The sequence below is a fragment of the Nothobranchius furzeri genome, chromosome 19, assembly GCF_043380555.1.
Source record: "Nothobranchius furzeri strain GRZ-AD chromosome 19, NfurGRZ-RIMD1, whole genome shotgun sequence".
Taxonomy (NCBI): Eukaryota; Metazoa; Chordata; class Actinopteri; order Cyprinodontiformes; family Nothobranchiidae; genus Nothobranchius; species Nothobranchius furzeri.
In genome coordinates this window covers 22,353,069-22,377,470 of record NC_091759.1, presented here as the reverse complement: position 1 = coordinate 22,377,470, position 24,402 = coordinate 22,353,069, and the positions used below count along the sequence as shown (strand labels likewise).

The 24,402-nt window shown below is 44.6% G+C and overlaps 4 non-coding genes across 4 annotated transcripts; all 4 read right to left on the bottom strand.

Moving 5' to 3' along the window:
* Positions 1-4,961: 4,961 nt before the first annotated feature.
* LOC129164640 (U1 spliceosomal RNA) lies at positions 4,962-5,126 on the bottom strand. The gene has a single exon (XR_008564167.1). It is a non-coding gene; the product is annotated as a U1 spliceosomal RNA (small nuclear RNA).
* Positions 5,127-6,493: 1,367 nt separating this feature from the next.
* On the bottom strand, positions 6,494-6,658 carry LOC129164646 (U1 spliceosomal RNA). The gene has a single exon (XR_008564173.2). It is a non-coding gene; the product is annotated as a U1 spliceosomal RNA (small nuclear RNA).
* Positions 6,659-9,236: 2,578 nt separating this feature from the next.
* Positions 9,237-9,401, bottom strand: LOC129164638 (U1 spliceosomal RNA). Its single transcript, XR_008564165.1, has one exon. It is a non-coding gene; the product is annotated as a U1 spliceosomal RNA (small nuclear RNA).
* An 883-nt stretch (positions 9,402-10,284) lies between these two features.
* Positions 10,285-10,475, bottom strand: LOC129164651 (U2 spliceosomal RNA). Its single transcript, XR_008564178.2, has one exon. It is a non-coding gene; the product is annotated as a U2 spliceosomal RNA (small nuclear RNA).
* Positions 10,476-24,402: the final 13,927 nt, after the last annotated feature.

The following is a 24,402-nucleotide window of genomic DNA, read 5'->3' as shown; positions in this document are numbered from 1 at the left end:
TCGTTCATTTTCTGGTAAGCCAGGTAACCGGTAACCGCTCAAGCCAAGCAGCAGGAATCCCGACACCAAAACAACGAATATCCAAACATCTTCAGAATCCTCTACCGACAGTTGAAAGAGGCAGATCAGGTTCCACTTTTTCCAGGAGTCCATGATATGCCCAGCTGGCTTTGTCCCAGAGGGGCATCTGGGAGACCCTTCTCCCATTCTTATCGTTGAAAAATTTTTGTCAGACGCGTTGAGACCAACTGACCAGGTCCATTTTTAATAATTTCCAGTTTCCAGAAAAAATGCAGAAAGCGCAGTGCACACAAGACAGGACAAAGAGCCTTGGGATAAGGAGGGAGGGAGAGGAGAAAAAAAGCGTCTGTACTCTCCAAGAGCCGGAAGAAGGCGTTACAGTTTTTTTAAACCTGATGACACAATGATCTCAGAATAAGTGAGGTTTAAATTTATTTTTCTTTTCTACAAGTCATCAGGGGAGAACGCGAACGCAGTCCCCCACTACCAGAAATTATGCAGTCGAGATTCCCACATTTGGGGAATTCGCATATGGTATGTATATATATGTAAATATACATGTATATTAATTTTTTAGGTGGTGAAGAAGCTGTCAGGTGAAGGGAAAGGCTCTGCAGAGTGGTTCACCAGCATTGGCAATGAGCTCTCGCAGATTCTTACCTTTGTGCTCACCTGTGAGGAGTCAAAGGAAGCGCTGGAACCAATGTGCAGTGGCCTGATTAGGAGGTTTCAGCTGGCCAATCAACCCGTCCCCAAAATCATGTACGTTGACCGCGGCTGTTGAAGGGAGCACGGTCCGAAGGCAATCGAGACCTTGTTCTGGCCCTGGGTGGACGGTGGGATGGTCGTTCGTCTGGACATCTTTCACTGGATCCACCGCTTTGATGCAGCTCTACGCACAGAGTCGCATTCAAAGTATGCAGTGTTCAAGTCAGCACTGGCTGGTGCAGTGCTGGCCTACAACCGTGCAGATCTGGACCTCCTCATCAGGGCAGTCAGAGCCAAAGACAGCGCATCAATGAGCTCACTGACGGATAAGGACGTTCTGCGCATTTTCATTTCCAAAGAACAAATGAAGCATCACGTGCGGAGGGTCAGTCTGGGGGCTCAGGAGACTTTCAGGCTCATCCAGCGTGTTGTCGAGGAACTGATGGGTCCTGCCGGGCTGGATGAGAGTGGAGTCAGCCTCTTCAAGTCTCCTGGTATGAAAAACCTCACACGACTGTTATTAAAACGGACACCGTTGCTTTTGAAAATGAGCCGAATGCCTTTTATTCTTCTCTGGATTGTTTACTGCTGCGATCGATGAGATGTGGGCAGCACAGCAGCGGCACTTGGAGTGCATCCAGGATCCTCCGGGTGTCAACATGTACAGGGTGGCCCGAACGACAACCATTAATGGCGTGGATCTGCCCTACTATAAAGGCCTGAGCAGAAGCAACAGCCTGGAAGGGTTCCACAAAGTCCTGCCGTTCATGATTCCAGGTATCAGCCTGTGCTTGGCGGTCCATTTATGAAGTAGCAAATACATTATACTGTTCCAGACATCTAGTGACTTTCTTTTAATTATTCAGGTTCACACTGTGCAGCAAGGCCCTATCAGGTTTACCTGATCAGCGGCATTGCTCGCTGGAACTCAGACCGCCGATCCGACGCTGTGTTTGGAGGGAGAGGGCGGCGGCACAGGACCTACTCCGCACCGCTCATCAACCGCCTCAACACCCGCTGTCAGGAGTTGTTCTATGAGCCCGAGGACCAGAACTTTCTGCATCCAGCCGACGTCCGCTCTGATGAGCTTCTCGGTCTGGAGTACCTGTTTAGGCAGGGCATCTTCTCTCTTCAGGACATTGATCAGGATGGTCCAGAACCTGATGAAGAGGTGCTTCAGCCTGGACAGCCAGAACAGGAAGAGACCGACGAGGCTTATCACAGCGATGCAGAGGATGGAGCCCTGGATGCTGATCTGCCCCACATCGCTTTCACCAACGATGAGACGGCGACTGTGCACCACCCAGCTTTTGTAAGCACTTCATTCATTTGATTTTGGTCACTATTGGATATTTAGTGGTTTATTTTAACGAAAAATGTGTGTTTTTTCCACAGGACGACGTCTGCAGTGCAAACCCCCTCCCTGGCTTCCAGCAGCTGGAAAGGTTCCGCTCTGTTCTTGTGGACGTTGGGCTGACGGAGAACAAGCTCTCTCTCACCACTGAGGAAAGGGATGACATCCTCAAAGCCTGGAATGCTGTGGAGGAGCACGACAAGCAGCCGCAGCAGTTCACTCAGCTGTACAGGATTCACTGGGGAAACACTTTGTACTGCAGGACAAAGAGGGACGACCTGGTTGAAGCTGCTGTGGTGCAGAAACTAAAGATGGCTAAACGCTACACACCAGCACACAAGATCAGCGCTCAGCACAACAGACTGATGTACACGCTTGTGAAGATGCTGTGGCTGCATTTGTCCCACGGGTCAAAGAAAAACCCAGAGAAGACGGCCATCCTGAAGGCGTACGAGCGGGTGCAGCACCGGATTCTGGTAGAGGACCCTGTTCTGAGCAGAGTGGGCATTCCTCTACCAAAAATCAATTCAAAAACGGTGCGTGAATTCATATCGCATCAAGAGAGACTCGTCAGCTTCCACGCCACCAGACAGCCAGTCACCGTCACCAAGCTGACTTCCATCTCAGCGGCTGACATTCCTCCAGCGCCTCCTCAGCCTGCCGTCCTCCCTCCGCCGAGTTACCCTGTGATTGAATATAAATTCACACAAAGCACAGCAGGGACCAAGGTTTCAAAGAAGAGGACAGACCTTGCGATGCCAGTCCCTCGGCCTGCTGCTCCTCAGCCACAGCTTCAGTCCCGGGTGCCGCCTCATTTTCCACCTCCATCTCTGCTACAGCCTAGAAAAGAGACTCCTGTGAGTTGTGAAATGCTTGTAGCCTCTTCCACCTCTACGGGATCTGAAACCCCTTGACACAGTCAGGTCCATTGTGCCCATAATACAAAACCAACCTGAGCACAACACGGAGTGCAATGGCTGAGCCTCACCCTGGGTGAGCCCTTTTTTTCCTTTTTAAAAAAATTTTATTGTTCATATTCAAAATTTATATACAGCGATAAAACAACAAGGGCACATCATTCTGGTAACATTACATACACACAAGTCTAACAATCAGTCCCTCTTTAACCTCATTTTCTCTCAGTTACCCCCAAATTCCACTACCTCCGCTCCGCTCCGGTCCGCCCCCGCCTTCCGCAGCCGCTCGCTTCCGAACTCAATTTTTACTGGTACCCGCTCTACAACGGCTCCGCTCCGGTGCGGAGACCTGAGGTGGGCAAACAAGCATGCGCGGGATTTTCGAGATCTTGCGATACAGTCCGAGCAATAAACGCGGAAGTTAGATCCAAACACCCGTTGTGTGGGAGAAGCATCGACATGAACTGTTTAATCTGCCCATCATTTGTGTTGAGAGATGAGCAGTGTTTGGATCAACAAAGTGTGACTACTTTGATAGTGGAAACTGTATTTATGGCTTATTTTTGTGCATTTAAAGTTCAGCCGCCATTGATAGTTGTTAAAAGTTGTTAAACCTGTGCATATGAAACAAAAAACGCCTTTTGTTTATCGATTTATTGTGAAAAACGGAAGTTGTGCTCGCTCCTTTTCCTGTTGGGCGTTTGTGATTTCTGTCCATTTACTGCGGAGGTGCTCCGGCGTCCGGCAAAAATAGGATCGATTCTATTTTTGCCGGACGCCGGAACAGAGGGCGGCGCACGGTGCCGCACTGCCGGAGCACGGCCGCAGTAGTGGAATTGCTCTGATTGACTAGAACGGGACCGATTTTGCTCCGGCGTTCGTGTCGGAGCGGAGCGGAGGTAGTGGAATTTGGGGGTTAGACTCCCTAGTAACCTCGACCTCTTTCCCCTTAGATCAATGAAAAATATACTGATACTCTACTGGGACCCCCCCATGCTTGAACCATACTCTCTCGTTCTACCTTAAGGAGAGGGTTTAATGTATAATCTTTCACAGACAAAAAACGCTTTTAATCAAAGCAACGTCCAACATTTCATATTTTTTTAAAACCAAAATATTCCTTGATTTCCACAACGCCTTTGTACACAATTAATTCTTATCTTGGGAAATGCTACCCATTGAAGGATACACCGGACCCATCCTTCATTCAGGCGAAAAGAAGGCCGGATTCGTCGACCGCATTTGAAGGAGTCTTCGAACTGGGACAGGCCTAGCCGCGGCGCTGTGACGTAACCGGCCAACGAATCCGGCCGACGTAGGATGCAGACCCTGAATTGAGACACAGCCAGAGAGTGATCTAGTAACAAAAATTACTTCAAATACCTTTTTGTATTTCGGCAAAAATCCCAACTACTTCTGCATCACCAGCCGACTGAATCCATTTCCAGGTCGTCCAAAAGCTCATATCGAACATCATTTATCATTGTCCAGCCATATTTGTTTTCGCCATATTTGTTTTCATTAGGGAAAGAGTCTACCCTTGGGTGAACCACCATCTTGATCAAGGTGTCTCTCCCCCGCCAGGTAAGTATGAGTTTTTCAGCTCACGCATGGGGATCTCGTTAGATAAATGTACTCTACGCAACAGAAAATCTGAGGAGCCACTTGGGAGCCGAAAAAGCCGGCTCTCTAAAAAGAGCCAGAATTCCCATCACTAATATAAAAGTTGTATTACTATAAATGACAGCTCAACATCTGATGAGGGGAAATAAAGTGACAGCTTGATTCAATATGCACTTGCCCTGCTGAAAACCCCAGAATAAATTGTACTTGGTGCTGAATTATACGATGTAACTCAGAACACCAGCAAGCCACGAGGAATAATTTAATCAACTCCGTCTGATTATCACCCTGATACTAGAAAAGGTAGTGTTTGATTGGTTTTCTTTTGTACAAGTCATCAGGGGAGAGCGCGAACGCAGTCCCCCACTACCAGAAATTATGCAGTCGAGATTCCCACATTTGGGGAATTCGCAGGGGTCAGCACAACACAGAGTGCAATGGCTGAGCCTCACCCTGGGTGAACCACCTTCTTGATCATGGTATCTCCCCTGCCAGGTAAGTATGAGTTGTTCAGCTCACGCATGGGGACCTCTTTCCCTCACATGCTGCTCTGACTCCTGGTGCCAGTGAAAACACAATAAAAGGAGCAGCTTTACAGGTTTATTATATAAAAGGAGCAGATACACAAAGGCTGACCCAGACTGTCAACCTTTAGTAACATTTATTTTAAAAGTTCATCTCATCATTCCCATAATGCAATGCTGCACTTGTGCACAAAAGGCTAACAGAAACGTATCACATGTTAGCCATATATACGCTACCAGAAGTGACCAACAACCACACGGTGTTCAGATGAAACAAGGCGGAGTCACAGCAACGTTAAACTCTGTGGTTCACATCAGAAATGTAGAGAAAATAATACTAAACCAACCTCAGATCAGCTTCTCTGCTAGCGATGACGCTACTTCCTGCTTCTCTGCACGGTCTGCTGCTGCCACCTGCTGGTCAGTAGTGGGAACAGTCCTGGTTGGTTCTTAGAGGGATTTAAATCTGCAAGAGAGTAAAACAAGACTTTAAAATAATGTCTAAATATCTGACAAGTGGCTAATATGAAAGCATCTCCATAAAAATCAAACAAAAAGAAGCTCTAACTTTACTACAGGCTGTAGAAACAACTCTGTCGACCTCTAGCTGAGAGAAAAACAAACTGCAGATGTTCACAGTTGAATCAAAGCTCCAGACTGTCCACACACAGAGCAGTAGGGGCGGGGAAGAGGGTGAATCAGACTCAGACACACAGCAGAGAACATGAAAAGCCCAAAATATGTTATACTTGGTGCTGGATTATAGGATGTTAATCCAGAATACCAGCATGCCACGAGGAACTGTTACATCAACCCCGGGATTCTCAATGTAAACTCACTGATATTTGTTCTTTTTTTTCTACTTTTATTTAGTAAATGAGAGAACATTCCAAATAAGAAATCATTTACATGTTCAACACTTTAAGTGTCAAAAGTATTTGAATTACACTGAAGTATTTCTGATTTGATACGCAAATTAATAATGCAGATGTTGCTAAAACTGCTAGGATACTTAAATACATGTCACACTATTGTAGGTCGGACATTATGGTCTTTCGAACCTTGGGCTAAAAATATTCTTTCTGACTGGACCTTTTTAAATAGTATTTGTGTACCCCTGCTATAAATGATAATGCTCAACATCTGATGAAGGGAAATAAAGTGACAGCTTGATTAAATATGACCTTGTCCTGCTGAAAAACCCAGAATACGTTGTATTTGGTGCTGGATTATAAAATGTTAATCCAGAATACCAGCAAGCCACGAGGAACTGCTTAATCAACTCCATCTGATCATCATCCTGATATTAGAATAGGTGATTATAACTTTTCTTTTGTACAAGTCATCAGGGGAGAGCGCGAACGCAGTCCCCCACTACCAGAAATTATGCAGTCGAGATTCCCACATTTGGGGAATTCGCAGGGGTCAGCACAACACAGAGTGCAATGGCTGAGCCTCACCCTGGGTGAACCACCTTCTTGATCATGGTATCTCCCCTGCCAGGTAAGTATGAGTTGTTCAACTCACGCATGGGGACCTCTTTCCCTCACATGCTGCTCTGACTCCTGGTGCCAGTGAAAACACAATAAAAGGAGCAGCTTTACAGGTTTATTATATAAAAGGAGCAGATACACAAAGGCTGACCCAGACTGTCAACCTTTATTAACATTTCATTTTAAAAGTTCATCTCATCTTTCCCATGATGCAATGCTGCACTTGTGCAAAAAAAGGCTAACAGAAACATATCACGTTAGCCATATACACGCTACCAGAAGTGACCAACAACCACACAGTGTTCAGATGAAACAAGGCGGAGTCACAGCAACGTTAAACTCTGTGGTTCACATCAGAAATGTAGAGAAAATAATACTAAACCAACCTCAGATCAGCTTCTCTGCTAGCGTTGATGCTACTTCCTGCTTCTCTGCACGGTCTGCTGCTGCCACCTGCTGGTCAGTAGTGGGAACAGTCCTGGTTGGTTCTTAGAGGGATTGAAATCTGCAAGAGTGTAAAACAAGACTTTAAAATAATGTCTGAATTAGGGTTGTCACGGTATGAAAATTTAACCTCACGGTTATTGTGACCAAAATTATCACAGTTTTCGGTATTATCGCGGTATTTTTTAAACGGTGTTGCATATGTTCAGAAAGCATTGATAGTCCTGTTCTACACAAACTGAAATAGTTTTGAAAAGGTTTAACAGTGTTTATTAAACCTAAAATAACACAAAGCCTTAGCAAAAGTGCAACTTTTCACAAGTAAAGGAACAAATAGCTTCTTTTTCTGGAACATGTTACAGTAGTCAGTGCAGGTTTAAATGATACAAATCCAAACATTCAAAACATAAACAATATGTAAACAAATCAAAGAAACACCACTTGTTTTCTCATATACTTGTTTTCTTCATTATAAAAATGAAAATCTAAAACTCCAGTCCACACTTGACTTGAGCACTGTACAAGTCAACCTTAAAAAATATGTATTTAAAATAAATAGCCACTTTAAACAAATGACTAAAATAATTACTACACTATGTAATCAAATCCAAATGTTCAAGTATAAATGGCATTGAATAAGTAAACAAATCAATGACAAGGAACTAATTGTATATTTCTCTTCATCATCAACAAATAAGATGCTTCATCCAGCAACAGGGTGTCCGTGACACGGTTTAAGTGCTGACAGAGGGCGCTGCGGCTGCAGTATATAGTGACTCGTTGCATTCTCCCTCAACCAGAAGTCCTCACGTCATGCATTTAAGCTAAAATGCTAATGTTAACCTACCTTGCACTGGCTGTAGAGACGTGGGTGATGGTCACACAGATGTGCCATTAGATTCGAAGTGTTGCTGCCTTTTGCAGACACTTGTTTCCTGCACGTTCTGCAAACGGGATAGCCGTCTTCTATTAACTGTCCCTCAGCATTTTTCAGAAATCCAAAATATGCCCATACTTCCGATTTAGTCTTCTTTGAGGGCTGATGGATGTCCTGGGCGCTGCCGTCTCCTCCTTCGGCCATTATTCCAGCTTCAAAGTTTTGGTGCCGTTGCAAACTAAAAAGTGCGTGTGCGTGCCGCGGGAACTTCAGCTGAAGCGACGGTGGCTGGTAAGGGTCACCGCGCCGAAACCGCGGCCACGGTAAACCCACCGAGATAATTTAGTTTTTTAAAAACTGGACGGTTATTTTTATTGTCAACTTTTTTACCGGGGTTTACCGCTATACCGGTTACCGTGACAACCCTAGTCTGAATATCTAACAAGTGGCTAATATGAAAGCATCTCCATAAAAATCAAACAAAAAGAAGCTCTAACTTTACCACAGGCTGTAGAAACAACTCTGTCGACCTCTAGCTGAGAGAAAAACAAACTGCAGATGTTCACAGTTGAATCAAAGCTCCAGACTGTCCACACACAGAGCAGTAGGGGCGGGGAAGAGGGTGAATCAGACTCAGACACACAGCAGAGAACATGAAAAGCCCAAAATTTGTTATACTTGGTGCTGGATTATAGGATGTTAATCCAGAATACCAGCATGCCACGAGGAACTGTTACATCACCCCCGGGATTCTCAATGTAAACTCACTGATATTTGTTCTTTTTTTTCTACTTTTATTTAGTAAATGAGAGAACATTCCAAATAAGAAATCATTTACATGTTCAACACTTTAAGTGTCAAAAGTATTTGAATTACACTGAAGTATTTCTGATTTGATACGCAAATTAATAATGCAGATGTTGCTAAAACTGCTAGGATACTTAAATACATGTCACACTATTGTAGGTCGGACATTATGATCTTTCGGACCTTGGGCTAAAAATATTCTTTCTGACTGGACCTTTTTAAATAGTATTTGTGTACCCCTGCTATAAATGATAATGCTCGACATCTGATGAAGGGAAATAAAGTGACAGCTTGATTCAATATGAACTTGTCCTGCTGAAAAACCCAGAATATGTTGTATTTGGTGCTGGATTATAGGATGTTAATCCAAAATACCAGCAAGCCACGAGGAACTGCTTAATCAACTCCATCTGATCATCATCCTGATATTAGAATAGGTGATTTTAACTATTCTTTTGTACAAGTCATCAGGGGAGAGCGCGAACGCAGTCCCCCACTACCAGAAATTATGCAGTCGAGATTCCCACATTTGGGGAATTCGCAGGGGTCAGCACAACACAGAGTGCAATGGCTGAGCCTCACCCTGGGTGAACCACCTTCTTGATCATGGTATCTCCCCTGCCAGGTAAGTATGAGTTGTTCAGCTCACGCATGGGGACCTCTTTCCCTCACATGCTGCTCTGACTCCTGGTGCCAGTGAAAACACAATAAAAGGAGCAGCTTTACAGATTTATTATATAAAAGGAGCAGATACACAAAGGCTGACCCAGACTGTCAACCTTTAGTAACATTTCATTTTAAAAGTTCATCTCATCTTTCCCATGATGCAATGCTGCATTTGTGCACAAAAGGCTAACAGAAACGTATCACATGTTAGCCATATATACGCTACCAGAAGTGACCAACAACCACACGGTGTTCAGATGAAACAAGGCGGAGTCACAGCAACGTTAAACTCTGTGGTTCACATCAGAAATGTAGAGAAAATAATACAAAACCAACCTCAGATCAGCTTCTCTGCTAGCGATGACGCTACTTCCTGCTTCTCTGCACGGTCTGCTGCTGCCACCTGCTGGCCAGTAGTGGGAACAGTCCTGGTTGGTTCTTAGAGGGATTTAAATCTGCAAGAGAGTAAAACAAGACTTTAAAATAATGTCTAAATATCTAACAAGTGGCTAATATGAAAACATCTCCATAAAAATCAAACAAAAAGAAGCTCTAACTTTACTACAGGCTGTAGAAACAACTCTGTCGACCTCTAGCTGAGAGAAAAACAAACTGCAGATGTTAACAGTTGAATCAAAGCTCCAGACTGTCCACACACAGAGCAGTAGGGGCGGGGAAGAGGGTGAATCAGACTCAGACACACAGCAGAGAATATGAAAAGCCCAGAATGTGTTATACTTGGTGCTGGATTATAGGATGTTAATCCAGAATACCAGCATCCCACGAGGAACTGTCAACCCCAGTAATCTCAATGTAAACTCACTATTATTTGTTCTTTTTTTACATAGAGTGGGGGTGCACCGTTCCTGGAGATACTGCAATACCAGGTCGATGCGTGGAGTGGACGGAGCAAGCCCCTATTCCATCTCCCTGCTCCAAAAATCAATTTAATATATGGTCCCCGGATAGGGGACGTATCAGATATTAATCTGATAAGAACAGATACTACACTTGATCTTAGCCAAAAGGCCGAGAAGCGATACCACAAAAGGTCTGAGGACAGGACATCATTCCGCTCATTGTCATTCTGACTCACGGTTAAAAACACATCATTACATTTAAATTCATAACGAAACCGCGTAAATGCCGTTTTAACAGCGTTACACGATCCAGTGTGTTGTTGAGCGGATGTAAACTGCGGAAAAAATAATGAAGTTACAAAACGCGACATTGCTTCCGGGTCACGAGGTACACTTTGGTCCAATAAGAAACAAACAAAAGTCAAAAGCGATTCACTTTCTTCACATTTACAGAAGGCGAGATCTCTGTACAACAAGCGACTAAAGGAGCAGTTCTCCAACAATGACCCCGCCTCTGTCTGGAGAGGGCTCAGGCAAATCACAAACTACAAGCCCAGAGCCCAACATGCTGCTGACGATCTACAACTGGCTGAACAACTTAACTCCTTTTATGCAAGGTTTGAAATGCAACACCCATCCCCCACACACCCTACTGCACAGGCTTCTTCAGCCACTCTGGTGTCATATGCCTCCCCCACCATCTTCACCACTGTGAATAGTTCAGTCCCCACTGACCACCCCTCCCCCTCCATTACCATCTCAGTGACAGAAGAGGATGTGCTCAGGGTTTTCCGTAAGCAAAATCCTCGGAAATCCCCGGGCCCGGACGGTGTCTCCCCCGCAACCCTGAGACACTGCGCAGAGGTACTGTCTCCAATCTTCTCGGACATCTTTACCATCTCCTTGGAGACCTGCCATGTTCCAGCCTGCTTTAAGCTGTCCACCATTGTTCCTGTGCCTAAGAAACCCTGTGTCACTGAACTGAATGATTATAGACCTGTGGCACTGACGTCTGTAGTCATGAAGTCCTTTGAGCGCCTGGTCCTCCCCCATCTCAAGTCCTTCACCTCCCCCCACCTGGACCCTCTGCAGTTCGCATACAGAGCCAATAGGTCTGTAGACGACGCCATCAACCTGGCCCTCCACTTCATCCTGCAGTACCTGGACTCCCCGGGCACCTACGCTAGGATCCTGTTTGTGGACTTCAGCTCTGCGTTCAACACCATCCTCCCTGCTCTGCTCCAGGACAAGCTCTCCATGCTCAACGTACCCAACTCCACCTGCAGGTGGATCACTGACTTCCTGACGGACCGAAGGCAGTGCGTGCGGCTGGGGAAGAATGTTTCCACCATTCAGACAATCAGCATAGGATCCCCACAGGGCTGTGTACTTTCTCCTCTGCTCTTCTCCCTGTACACAAACTGCTGCACCTCGAGCCATGACTCCGTTAAACTGATCAAGTTTGCGGACGACACCACCCTCATCGGGCTCATCTCTGACGGTGATGAGTCCGCCTACAGGAGGGAGGTGGAACGGCTGGTGTACTGGTGCAGCAGCAACAACCTGGAGCTCAATGCTCAGAAGACAGTGGAGATGATTGTGGACTTCAGGAAAGTCACAGCCCCATCTCTCCCCCTCGTCCTGACGGACTCCCCCGTCACCACTGTGGACTCCTTCCGCTTCCTCGGAACCACCATCACGCATGACCTTAGGTGGGAGCCATCCATCAGCTCCCTGATCAAAAAGGCCCAGCAGAGGATGTACTTTCTGCGGCAGTTGAAAAAGGCCAAGCTGCCGGCCCAGATGATGGTGCAGTTTTACACGGCCATCATTGAGTCCATCCTCACTTCCTCCATCGCTGTGTGGTACGCTGGAGCCACGGTGAGGGACAAACACAGACTGCAGCGCATTGTGCGCTCTGCTGAGAAGGTGATTGGCTGCAGCCTTCCATCTCTCCAGGACCTGTACGTCTCCAGAACTCGGGGGCGTGCAGGTCGGATAGCACCTGACCCTTCGCACCCGGGTCACAGACTTTTTGAGCCGCTTGCCTCAGGCAGGAGGTTACGGTCCATCCGGACCAGAACCTCTCGCCATAAGAACAGCTTCTTTCCATCTGCCGTTAGACTTGTGAACAGCTTATAAACACACAACCATGCCCGTCTTCGGTACTTGACACAACGTCACGTTATCGGCCATGTTACCATTACCTGCCGTTTTTTATAGCAAAGTTTTATGCTAGTTTATTATATTTTATTCTACTTTGTTCTATTTTTTAATTATATTATTCATGTTATATGTAGCACGTTAGTACCGAAGCAAGTTCCTAGTTTGTGAATCGTTTGTTCACTAACAATGGCAATAAAACTTTTCTGATTCTGATTCTGATTTATTTTAAGTTAAGACTCAGACGTTTAACATGTGAACTGTATTCTGACGCAATCTTTGAAATGGAATAAAACTGTACTGTAACTACATTTATGAGAGAGTTAGGGGCTCGACACACGGGAGGCGACAAACGACCGCGATCAGCGAAATTTGTCACCGTCGCTATTATTACCTGACACACAGGAGGTGATCCGCAGCAGCAGCAAAGCCGTCTACGCGTTCTGTTCCATGGCGAAATCGAAACTTCCGTTGTTTTGTTTGTCTGTCAGGTTGGAGGGAATTAAGGTTATTTAAGCAGTTCAGAGTTAATAAAACGGTAGATATGATGTTTCTGTTAAGTATTATGTTCTGATGTTGTGTGTTTATGTGTATATGTGAGGTTTGTTCTTTTTATGGGCATGGAAAAACGGAAGTGATGTGTGTGTGTAACCTTTGACCTGTGACATTAGTGAATAAAAGCGAGCTCCTGGCGAAAGATGGGCGTGTGAGCGGTACCCGGATGTAATGGACTGGCTGTCTGACGCCGAGCTCTAAAACGGTGAATCTTTGAGTCCGTGTGAGTTTCATGAGTTAACCTCCATAGCTGCAAGACTTACACTTCAACTTACGTCTTGATTCCGCTGTGTTAAAAGACATCGGCTAACAGGTTATGGGCCCAGATGCTTCAAGACGGAGAAGATTGTAAGCTAAGCTAACTGAAGCCATGAGTGAGAAGCGAGAATCAAACTCTCGCTGGTCAAGGCTGGTGTTCGATGGGGATGAGGACAAATATGAGTTGTGGGAAACTAAGTTCCTAGGCCATCTACGTCTACAAGGCCTGAAGGAAGTGATTTTGAAGCCTGACGAGGACGACGATGATGAGGAATACACGGATAAAAACGCTGAGGCATACGCGGAGCTGATCCAGTTCCTGGATGACAAGAGCCTGTCCCTGGTGATGCGTGACGCCACTGACAATGGGCGGAAGGCTCTCCAAATATTAAGAGACTACTACGCCGGGAAGGGGAAGCCCCAGATCATAAGTTTATACGCGGAGCTGACGTCGCTATTGAAGGGCGACAGTGAAGGCGTGACGGACTACGTCCTGAGGGCGGAAGCCACCATTACTGCTCTAAGGAGTGCGGGTGAGTCTTTGAGTGATGGCTTACTCATCGCTACGGTCATGAAGGGACTACCAGAGTCGTTTAAACCCTTCATTGTACATGTCACTCAAAGTGAGACAACAATGACTTTTGCTGACTTCAAAGTAAAATTAAAGAGTTATGAAGACACTGAGAAAATAAGAGTTGCAGCAGTAGCAGGAGGCGATAATGTGATGAAAGCACGAATTCAGACAAAAACTAAGAATGCACCGCCAGATGTGGGAAGTTGGAGAACTGTTGATACTGATGTGATCTGCTACAAATGCGGTCAGAAAGGACATAAAGCTAAAACCTGCTATCGAAAGAGATGGTGTTATTACTGCAAAAGTAACACACACCAGACTGAAGCATGCAGAAGGAAACCACAAAAGGATGCGGCTCGGGGAGCAGCCGATGAAGACGACGACAAGGAATTCATATTTCGACTGAGGGATGAGGATCAGGAAATCCAGACGAATAGCCGGGTTACAGGATTGATGGTGGATACAGGAGCAACATCACATATCATCACCAACTTGGATAACTTCCGGAGATTCGATGAGGACTTCAAGCCTAAAACCCAACACATCGAGCTGGCTGATGGAACGAGATGCAAGGGTGTAGCAGAGAAAAGAGGAGAAGCTCTGGTTACTCTGACAGACAGCAGAGGACGACGACACCGAGCAGTGCTTAAGCATGCGCTGTACATCCCATCTTATCCGCAGGACATCTTTTCAGTGAAGACAGCCACTAGTAATGGAGCAACAGTTTATTTTAAACAGGGTGAAGACGTGCTGAAATGTGCTGACGGAACCAGATTTCCCATCATAGAGCGTAACCGACTGTACTATCTACAGACTGTGAGTAATGATCAATGTAACGCCTCGTACGGCATACAAACTTGGCATGAATTCATGGGTCATTGTAATTATGATGATTTAAGGAGACTACAAAACGTTGTTGATGGGATAAATATCAAAGAAATGAACGATAAACAAAAAGGTCAATGTGAAACATGTATTAAAGGGAAATTCATTCAAATGAGAAACAGAAAACCAGATGCTAGAGCTAAAGCAGCATTCGAGCTGGTCCATACAGATTTAGCTGGACCGATTAGCCCTGAGACTAAGGAAGGCTACAGGTATGCCCTATCAGTCACTGATGATTATTCAGGAGCTGTTTTTATATACTTCTTAAAACAGAAGAGTGACACTGTAAAAGCTACTGAGAAGTTCATAGCAGACACGGCTCCATACGGCAAAGTTTTATGCATAAGATCAGATAACGGCACAGAGTTCACAGGACGGGGCTACCAAATGGTGTTGACTAGAAACGGGATAAGACACGAAACTTCAGCCCCATATTCGCCTCATCAGAATGGCACAGCAGAAAGAAGCTGGCGGACTCTTTTTGACATGGCAAGATGCATGTTGATAGATGGTAATTTGCCTAAAACTTTGTGGGTCTATGCTGTGCAGGCAGCAGTTATAACAAGAAACAGGTGCTTTAACAACCGCACCGGTCAGACCCCCTACCAAACGATACGTGGTAAACAACCTGATCTATCTAGAATGCATAAGTTCGGTAGCAAGTGCTATTCATACAAACAGGTAAAGGGTAAACTAGATTCGAGATGTGAGGGACTTTTTGTAGGATATGACAAAAACAGCCCTGCCTACCTGGTTTACTATCCACAAACAGGACAGGTGCAAAAGCACAGGTTAGTAAGATTCAGTACAAGAACAAGGCAGGAAACACAAACAAACATGGTACCAGAAGATGAGGATGAGTTAGATATATAGAGCTCCGGGAGTTGACGTCACTTCTCCCGGCATGCAACAGTTCAAATCGAAACGGCGCCATATTGGCATGCAGAAGACGGCAGCTGGACTATTTGTTATTTTCAGAAAACTCAATCAAACGGGAAATATGGTAGATTCCTGTTGTGCCCCAGGATGCAGAACAGACGCGGACGACATAAGGAATGAGCCATCTACAGGATTCCCCAAGATCCGGAGCGCCGCAAACGTTGGATCATTGTAATAAAACGCGCTAGTGACCGGGCTAAAATGAAGCTGTGAGATCCCGAGAGTAAAGGTTTTCGCTTATGCAGCGACCGCTTCATATCAGGTACTTAAACCAACGTTTCCTCAACTGTGTACAGTGTTTATTTTAAATGCTTTTATTACGATTCTTAGTGGGCTTCCTAAACTTATTTTGGCGTGGCTTTTTCTGTCTTATTACTCATAGCAGCAAGTAAACATCACGTAAAACGTTGCCTCGTGAGTTCTGCGTGCTGCCGTTTCCGTGTTTTATGATCACAGCAATTAACCGGCTAAGCTGTATTTCATTTATAAGCAATGGTTGATCAATTGTCAGATCACACACCGAGACTACTTACGTGTAAATCTGTTATTTGTCCGTCTATCCAACCATTTTCATCCGCGTATCCGGAGTCGGGTTGCGGGGGCAGTAGCGTGACTTCCCTCTCCCCAGCCGCCGGAGCCAGCTCCTCCGGGTAAATCCCAAGGGGTTCCCCGGTCAGGTCCGGTGTTGTGCCGGTAAGAAGTCCGCTCCGACATCTTCTGGCGTTTTTAAAAAGTATCCCAGGGGCACGGTAAGGGTCGGAGATGTTTAGTCTATTTAATTTCTGACTATATAAAACGATTTCTTCTGTTTTAAAGTGTGAAGTAAACTCCGACGAAGTAAAATCCAAGCGGATCCCGTTCATGTTCATGGTTACATCCGTGTTTGTTTACCTTTTTTGCATGCCAAAATGGCGTCCACTAACTGAGAGTCACGTGGGGTCCGGAGCTCTATACCCCCAAACCAGAAAAGGAGTGGCTGAGACTGCAGAAATGGAATCAAAACGGGATCCAGTCACCAAACCAGAGGACAGCAGTCAGATTAGCCCTAGCCTTGATGCAGAGCAAGCTGCAGCCCGTTACCCCACTAGGATAAGGAAAAAACCGAGCTATCTACAGAATTATGTGACAGAGGAGGAGTCTGATGATCAAGCTTCAATAAACATTGATTACTGTTACAGACTTCTATGTAATGTACCCTTAACATATGAGGAAGCTGTACACTCACAAAACACTCAGGAATGGAAAGATGCAATGGAGGAGGAGATGTCATCCTTAAGAGAAAATGACACATTCACTCTAACAATCCTGCCTGAGGGCAAGAAAACAGTGGGAGGTAAATGGGTGTATGCATTAAAGAGGGATACAGAGGGAAAAGAGAGATTCAAGGCAAGATACGTAGCTAAAGGATTTACTCAAAATAAGGGCATAGACTACGAGGAAACACTAACCAACTGCAAACCTAACAAGCATATGAGTGTTGATGCAAAAAGCGGCCCAAGAAAACCTGATTCTACATCAAATGGATGTGAAAAGTGCTTATTTACATGCTCCAATAGATCAAGAGATATACCTAGAACAACCCAGAGGTTATGAAGAAAGGTCAGAAAGGGACAACATGGTGTTAAAATTAAACAAGTCAATATATGGTCTCAAACAAGCTGGTCGAAACTGGAACCACACATTGCATGTTTTCCTATATAACAGTAACTTCGTAAAGAATCCTGTAGACAGTTGTGTGTATACCAGACAATCAAAAAATGACAAAATCATACTCATCATATGGGTGGATGATCTGATTATTGCAGCCACAGAGGAGAAAGTACTAAAAGAGATCAAAGAAACCTTAACTTCAAGATTCAAAATGAAAGACTTGGGACAACTGACCTATTTTCTAGGCATTGATTTTAAGCTGGATAAAGACTATATTAAGATGTCACAAACAAGATATGTAGAAAGGATCCTAGAAAGGTTTGACATGCAGAACTGCAAGCCTAGATCTACTCCTTGTGAACAGAAGCTAGACTACAGTGGTGATTCTAAAAAGATGGACAATGCGAAGAAATATCGGGAAGCTGTTGGCAGTTTTATTTACTTGGCTACATGTACCAGACCTGATTTAAGTTTTGTCGTAAGTAAACTGTCACAATATTTTTCAGAACCTACAGAGCAGCAGTGGGTCACAGTCAAACACGTGCTAAGATACCTGAAAAGTACCTCCAGTAAGGGATTGTGCTACAGGAAAAGCGAGGATGAGAAACTTGGAATACATGCATATAGTGATGCAGACTGGGCTACTGATGTAAATGATCGTCGCAGCACATCAGGTTATTGTGTAAGTCTCTCTAAAAACGGACCAGTAGTCTCATGGAAAACAAGAAAACAACCCACTGTCGCACTATCAACATGTGAGGCTGAATACATAGCACTAGCGGCCACTGTGCAGGAGTGTTTGTATCTGTTGCATTTTCTGAGGTATCTTGATGGATGTGAATACTCTAGTACACAGGTGTATGAGGATAACCAAGGGACGATTGCAAAAGCTAACAATCCCGTACAAAGACAAAGATGTAAACACATCGATACACGGTATCATTTTGTAAGATCAACCGTAAGGGATGGATTATTATGTCTGAGCTATTGTCCAACCGACCAAATGGTTGCAGATGTCATGACCAAACCTGTTACAACCTGCAAGCTTGTCAAGTTCAACCACTTTATGTTTGGTCCAGATTTTAATGCTTCTGAGAGACAATGGGACAACAAAACCTCAGAACAAGTGGGAGTGTTAAGTATTATGTTCTGATGTTGTGTGTTTATGTGTATATGTGAGGTTTGTTCTTTTTATGGGCATGGAAAAACGGAAGTGACGTATGTGTGTAACCTTTGACCTGTGACATTGTGAATAAAAGCCAGCTCCTGGCGAAAGATGGGCGTGTGAGCGGTACCCGGATGTAATGGACTGGCTGTCTGACGCCGAACTCTCATAGCTGCAAGACTTACACTTCAACTTACGTCTTGATTCCGCTGTGTTAAAAGACATCGGCTAACAGTTTCACAAGGTGCTGCTAGAGTTATGTGAAATCTTACTTCTGATTTTACTATAAAACATAATAATAATAAACTTCTCCTTTGTGTTTGCTCGGAGATGTACGGAGCATCCTGTCCGCTCATTGGTCAGTGAATGAAACCTCCGCTGATTGGTCCTCGTCCGAGCGACAGCGATGAAAAGTTGAAAATGTTTCAACTTTCTGGGATTGCGTCGCTGGGTCATCCGTGCACGACATGTGCACAAGCGCAAAATTTCACACGCACGTTTTTCGCGTTGGAGACCCGCGATTATCGCTTTGTCGTGCATGTCTCATTGAAAATGAATGGAGGATATGCGATGTAGCCTCCCGTGTGTCGAGCCCATAAGGGAAAAGAAACATGGTTATGGGCTCGACACATGGGAGGCGACAAACGACCGCGATCAGCAAAATTTGTCGCTGTCGCTTTTATTACCTGTCACACAGGAGGTGATCCGCGGCAGCGGCAAAACCGTCTACGCGTTCTGTTCCATGGCGAAATCGCAACTTCCGTTGTTTTGTTTGGCTGTGTCAGGTTGGAGGGAATTAAGGTTATTTAAGCGGTTCAGAGTTAATAAAGTGGTAGATATGATGTTTCACAAGGTGCTGCTAGAGTTATGTGAAATCTTACTTCTGATTTTACTATATAAAACATAATAATCAACTTCTCCTCCATGTTTGCTCGGAGATGTACGGAGCATCCTGTCCGCTCATTGGTCAGTGAATGAAACCTCCGTTGATTGGTCGTCGTCCGAGCGACAGCGATGAAAAGTTGAAGATGTTTCAACTTTCTGGGATCGCGTCGCTGGGTCGTCCGTGCACGACATGTGCACAAGCGCAAAATTTCACACACACGTTTTTCGCGTTGGAGACCCGCGATTATCGCTTTGTCGAGCATTTCTCATTGAAATGGGCTCGACACATGGGAGGTGACAAACGACCGCGATCAACGAAATTTGTCGCTGTCACTTTTATTACCTGACACATGGGAGGCGACCCGCGGCAAAACCGTCTACGCGTTCTGTTCCATGGCGAAATCGCAACTTCCGTTGTTTTGTTTGGCTGTGTCAGGTTGGAGGGAATTAAGGTTATTTAAGCGGTTCAGAGTTAATAAAGTGGTAGATATGATGTTTCACAAGGTGCTGCTAGAGTTATGTGAAATCTTACTTCTGATTTTACTATATGTGGCAAGGTGGATAAACGAAGGCCCGGGCGGGATTCGATCCCCAAACTCCCGGGTGAGAGTCATACGCTCTAACCAGTCAGCCAAAGGGACATCCCCTTGGCCAAGTAGCTAGGGCCATGATCAATCGGGACATTGTGACAGGACACTCACACTGTCACATATATAAAACATAATAATAATCAACTTCTCCATGTTTGCTCGGAGATGTACGGAGCATCTTGTCCGCTCATTGGTCAGTGAATGAAACCTCCGTTGATTGGTCGTCATCTAAGCACAGCAATGAAAAGTTGAAAATGTTTTCAACTTTCTGGGATCGCGTCGCTGGGTCGTCCGTGCACGACACGTGCACGAGCACAAAATTTCACACACACGTTTTTTCGCGTTTCGCTAGGAGGGAGACCCGCGATTATGCTTAGTCACGCATGTCTCATTGAAAATGAATGAAGGAGAGGCGATGTCGCCTCCCGTGTTTCGAGCCCATTAGTTTGGGTGGACCTCGTTAAACGAATAAAAACAACAAAAACAAGGATTCTGTCGTTAAAATAAGTTCTAAATAATTATGACGAAGACGTATTTACCACCTCGCCTGCTCCGACAGCACCACTCAAACATCCTTCGCTTATTGTGTTACTATTGCCGTTTTATTGTCTTGAATAAAAAAGAACAATCACATTTGAACTTATTGAACGACGCATGAACGCACCTCAACTCGACTTGGGGACGCCCCAGGCCCGGAGTGGCTAATCGGGAGGGTCTGGAGAATTCCCGGTCGGCCGCGCGATGTTTGGGCCGCATGGGGCCGGTGCTCTCGTTTTTGTTTTTTATCATTTTATTTTTATTTTTTGGTGCCGGTGTTCAGTCATGGCACTGAGGCCGCCGGGCTGATCACATACGCTCCTCCCGGCTGTCTCTGGCTGGCTCTACCTGCAGGCTGCAGCTCGTTTTTTTTCCCCAGTATGTGCCTGTGCGCACCACGTGACCACGCAGTTGACGGAAAGATGGAAAGTAGAAAGAGCAAGGGTGGCGTGGAGAAGGCAAGAATTAAAAAGAGGAAAGCGTTGGAAACAGATGCAGCCAAGGCCGGATTAACCATATGGGCAACTGGGCAATTGACCAGGGCCCACGAACTCTAAGGGGCCCAGGGCAGCAAGCGCACGAGCAAAATACTGTAGGCATGTCTGTAATCTCCCGCATTATATTAAACTAGGGTGACCGTATGTCCGGTTTTCCCCGGAAATGTCCACTTTTCACTCTCTGTCCGGGCGTCCGGACTGCGGGTTCTTGTATTGATGAAAATGTCCGGCTTTTCATCCAGGAGCAGGGATCGAATTATGGGGGAGCTGTATATCTTACACATCCAGGGGAGCCGGAAACAAGTTTTCTATCTATATTACATCATTTATGGACTCGTCTGAGCAGAGAGCACAGAGAGCGGCACACAGAGGGTGGCACAGCGCGTTATTGCGCAGCGATCCAGGCAGCTGCGTCCAGCGCACGGTCCATTCTCAAAGTGGCGCAACCAAAAAACTATAATTAGCACACGATCGTTCATGTCCGCACATATTCTCTTCTGTCTTATTTGTGCCTGAAGCGCTCTGCTGCTGCGCAGCTCATCACCTGTGCTGCGCGGTGCTGCGGTGATTTCACCTCACTGACGCAGCATCGAAAGGCGCACTCCGCTTTGCGGTCAGGAGATCCATTTGATCTGCTCAAAAGTAACTGATGAGGTGAAAAAGTAAGAATCCTGGCAGCAGTTTTTTCTGGAGAGTTTAGAGGAGACGCAGGAAGATGAGAGACAGACAGGACAGGAAATAGTTCAATAAAAACAAGAAAACAAAACTAAGTGTAAAGTAAAATGTAGGTAGATTTATCTCCACTACAAGTTTTTACCAGTATAAACAATAAGTTATACACATGTCATATTTACACATCTGATACAATTCAGATCACCTTCAAAACTCAGTCACACACCCAGGGCCGTTTCAAGACATTTTGGGGGCCAAGGCAAAATGACCCCCCCCCCCCACCCACCCCATAACTGGGCTCCCCAGAAGCCTCTGTGTAATTGTTACCCTCTCCAGTATTATTAGTTATACAGTGTTTATAAAAGCTCCTCAGACATTACTGACATGTTCTAATATTATCAGATGAAAAACTAAATTATCAGACATGCTGTCTCATCTGCTTCTTTTCTAAACTTGCAAAAAGAAACAAAACCGTTTGAAAGCCACTATTTGTGGATTCTCTGAAAGTTTCCATGGAGTGTGTGACAACTTATTTTATCATTGATCCTATCGTCTAATCTCACAGCTGAAACAAGCACCCTTAATAATCTGTGCACAGGAAGCTTACCAATGCTGAAGTAAAACAAAAGGTATAATAATTTATTATTAATAAAACCTTGTTGCAGCACTAAAGCAGAAAAATGAGATTTTGCAATACATATGCTAAATATTTACAAATGAATTGTTTTAGAGCCCTTTTATTGGCAGAATCTGATATTAATTTAGTTCTTACAAAAAAATGGGTCCCAACGTGGTTTGTGTGGCGTTGCCATAGTGTGACGTCATAGGCACAGATCCCCTGTCCTCTTGTTTGGAAATGGAAATATGATCACCCTGTACTAAACAAACTGTCCACCCGGGCTTTTGCGCTGCACAGAGACGCTTCGCTGCCTATGACTAAACGTCAGTTGAGAGTCAGTCTCATGCAGACTGACCAATGAAGAGAGGGCCTCAAGTTAAGACCCTCTCCTCATTGGTCAGTCCACACAAGGTGGGTCAAAGGTTACCCTGAGTGGGTTACGTGATGTCAGGCATTCAAGCATTGAGTATATTTACTGCATATTACAGTAAAATATTCTGTATGTGACCATATTATGGTGATCCTTGGGTCGTGATGATGGAGCCCTTGAATATTGTTGCCCAGGGTACAACAAAGTGTTAATCTGGCCCTGGATGCAGCTAAATGTGCAAAAATGAGCACCTTTTTTTCTCAAACAAGCTCGCGGTCTTTAACTTCAAATGAAGATAAAACGGGTAAGGCAAGTCAAGATGTTAAACTTTACCGGCTGCAAATCACCATTCAAGTTAATTAAGCATCAATAATGAATTATATGGCATCATGACATAACGTTATGTAATATAATTTACAGTATGATGTGACTGATGCCACCAAACTGTCTTGTCAGAGTCAAACACAAGATCCAGTAGGCCTAATAAGCACCAGGCAGAAACCCACAATTCCAGAGCGGGCATGTACAGGTAGGATTACTTATTGAGTCAGTGAACTGAATATTATTAAAATTTATATGATGAAAACTATCCTGGCTCTATATGAAAGTGTCCTAAAATGCTAGATGATTCAGCATTGATCAGAAAGCGTGTAAAAAAGGAAAATGAATGCTGAATTGTGACCATTTTCACACAATGTAGTATCAGAAGAAGAGCCAGGAGCCAGCAGTGAGGGTATTGCTCCTGTTGGGATAGAAGGTGAGCCAACTCATGTGCAAACAAGCAAACATTAGTTTCATTATAATAATTTTAATGTCCAAATAATAGTAGTGACCTGTTGTATTTCTGTTAGTAAATGCACAAAGCCCACAACAGATCGCTATTAGAATGAAAGTAAAATTAAATAACCCTGCATATTTTGCCATAGAAAATATTTTAATTGGTTACAAAGATGTGTTTTCCATATCAAATGTGCTAAAGCTTTACAGATGATTATTTTAATTGTGTGCAGGTGAGTCTAGGGAAACTGGAAAAAGTGTGAAAGGGAGTGCTGAGTCATTTCATTTTAAAGGTTTGAAAATCTCAGAACAGCTGTTTGAACAGAATGTAGATTGTTATATTGTTAGAGAATGTGTTGTAAAGAACAATGTTGGAGATGTGCACTGATGTTCAAATAAACCTACATTGTAAAGCAACTCTTTCTTGCTTTACAAGAAAGAGTTGCTCTTTCTTGTAAAGCAACTCAACTCTTTCAACTCTTTCTTGCTTTACAATTACAAGGCTTTACCGAGTAGTGTGCTTTTGTAGACTATACATATAAAGTTCTAACATGATTTTAATAATAATTCGTTAAGTGGGCCGGTCTGGGGTCTGAAACTCCAGGGCTGAAAATGTGTCCCACTCCGGCCCTGGGACGCCCTACGTGAATAAACCTATTTAAACTTATTTCACCACTTATTTCTTATTTCCTGCGGTTAGTTAAGTCGTTCAGAAGTAAAAACGGGACGTAACGTTTTTTTAAGTGTCTCCACCTGCAGCTGCGGCCTAGCATAGCCTCACCTCACCTGCAGACAGCATGGCGCCTTGAACAAAATAACTTTTGTCCCTCTTCGTTAGAATAATTGTAAAAAGCATTGACAGATTATTAAACGTTAACGCTACTGCAAAACAGGAAAAGTCATGAAATAAAGTCGTTATAAACTTACTAATGTCGTGTTCTTCACGTGGAGTCTAGCCCGTCGAAATGAGCG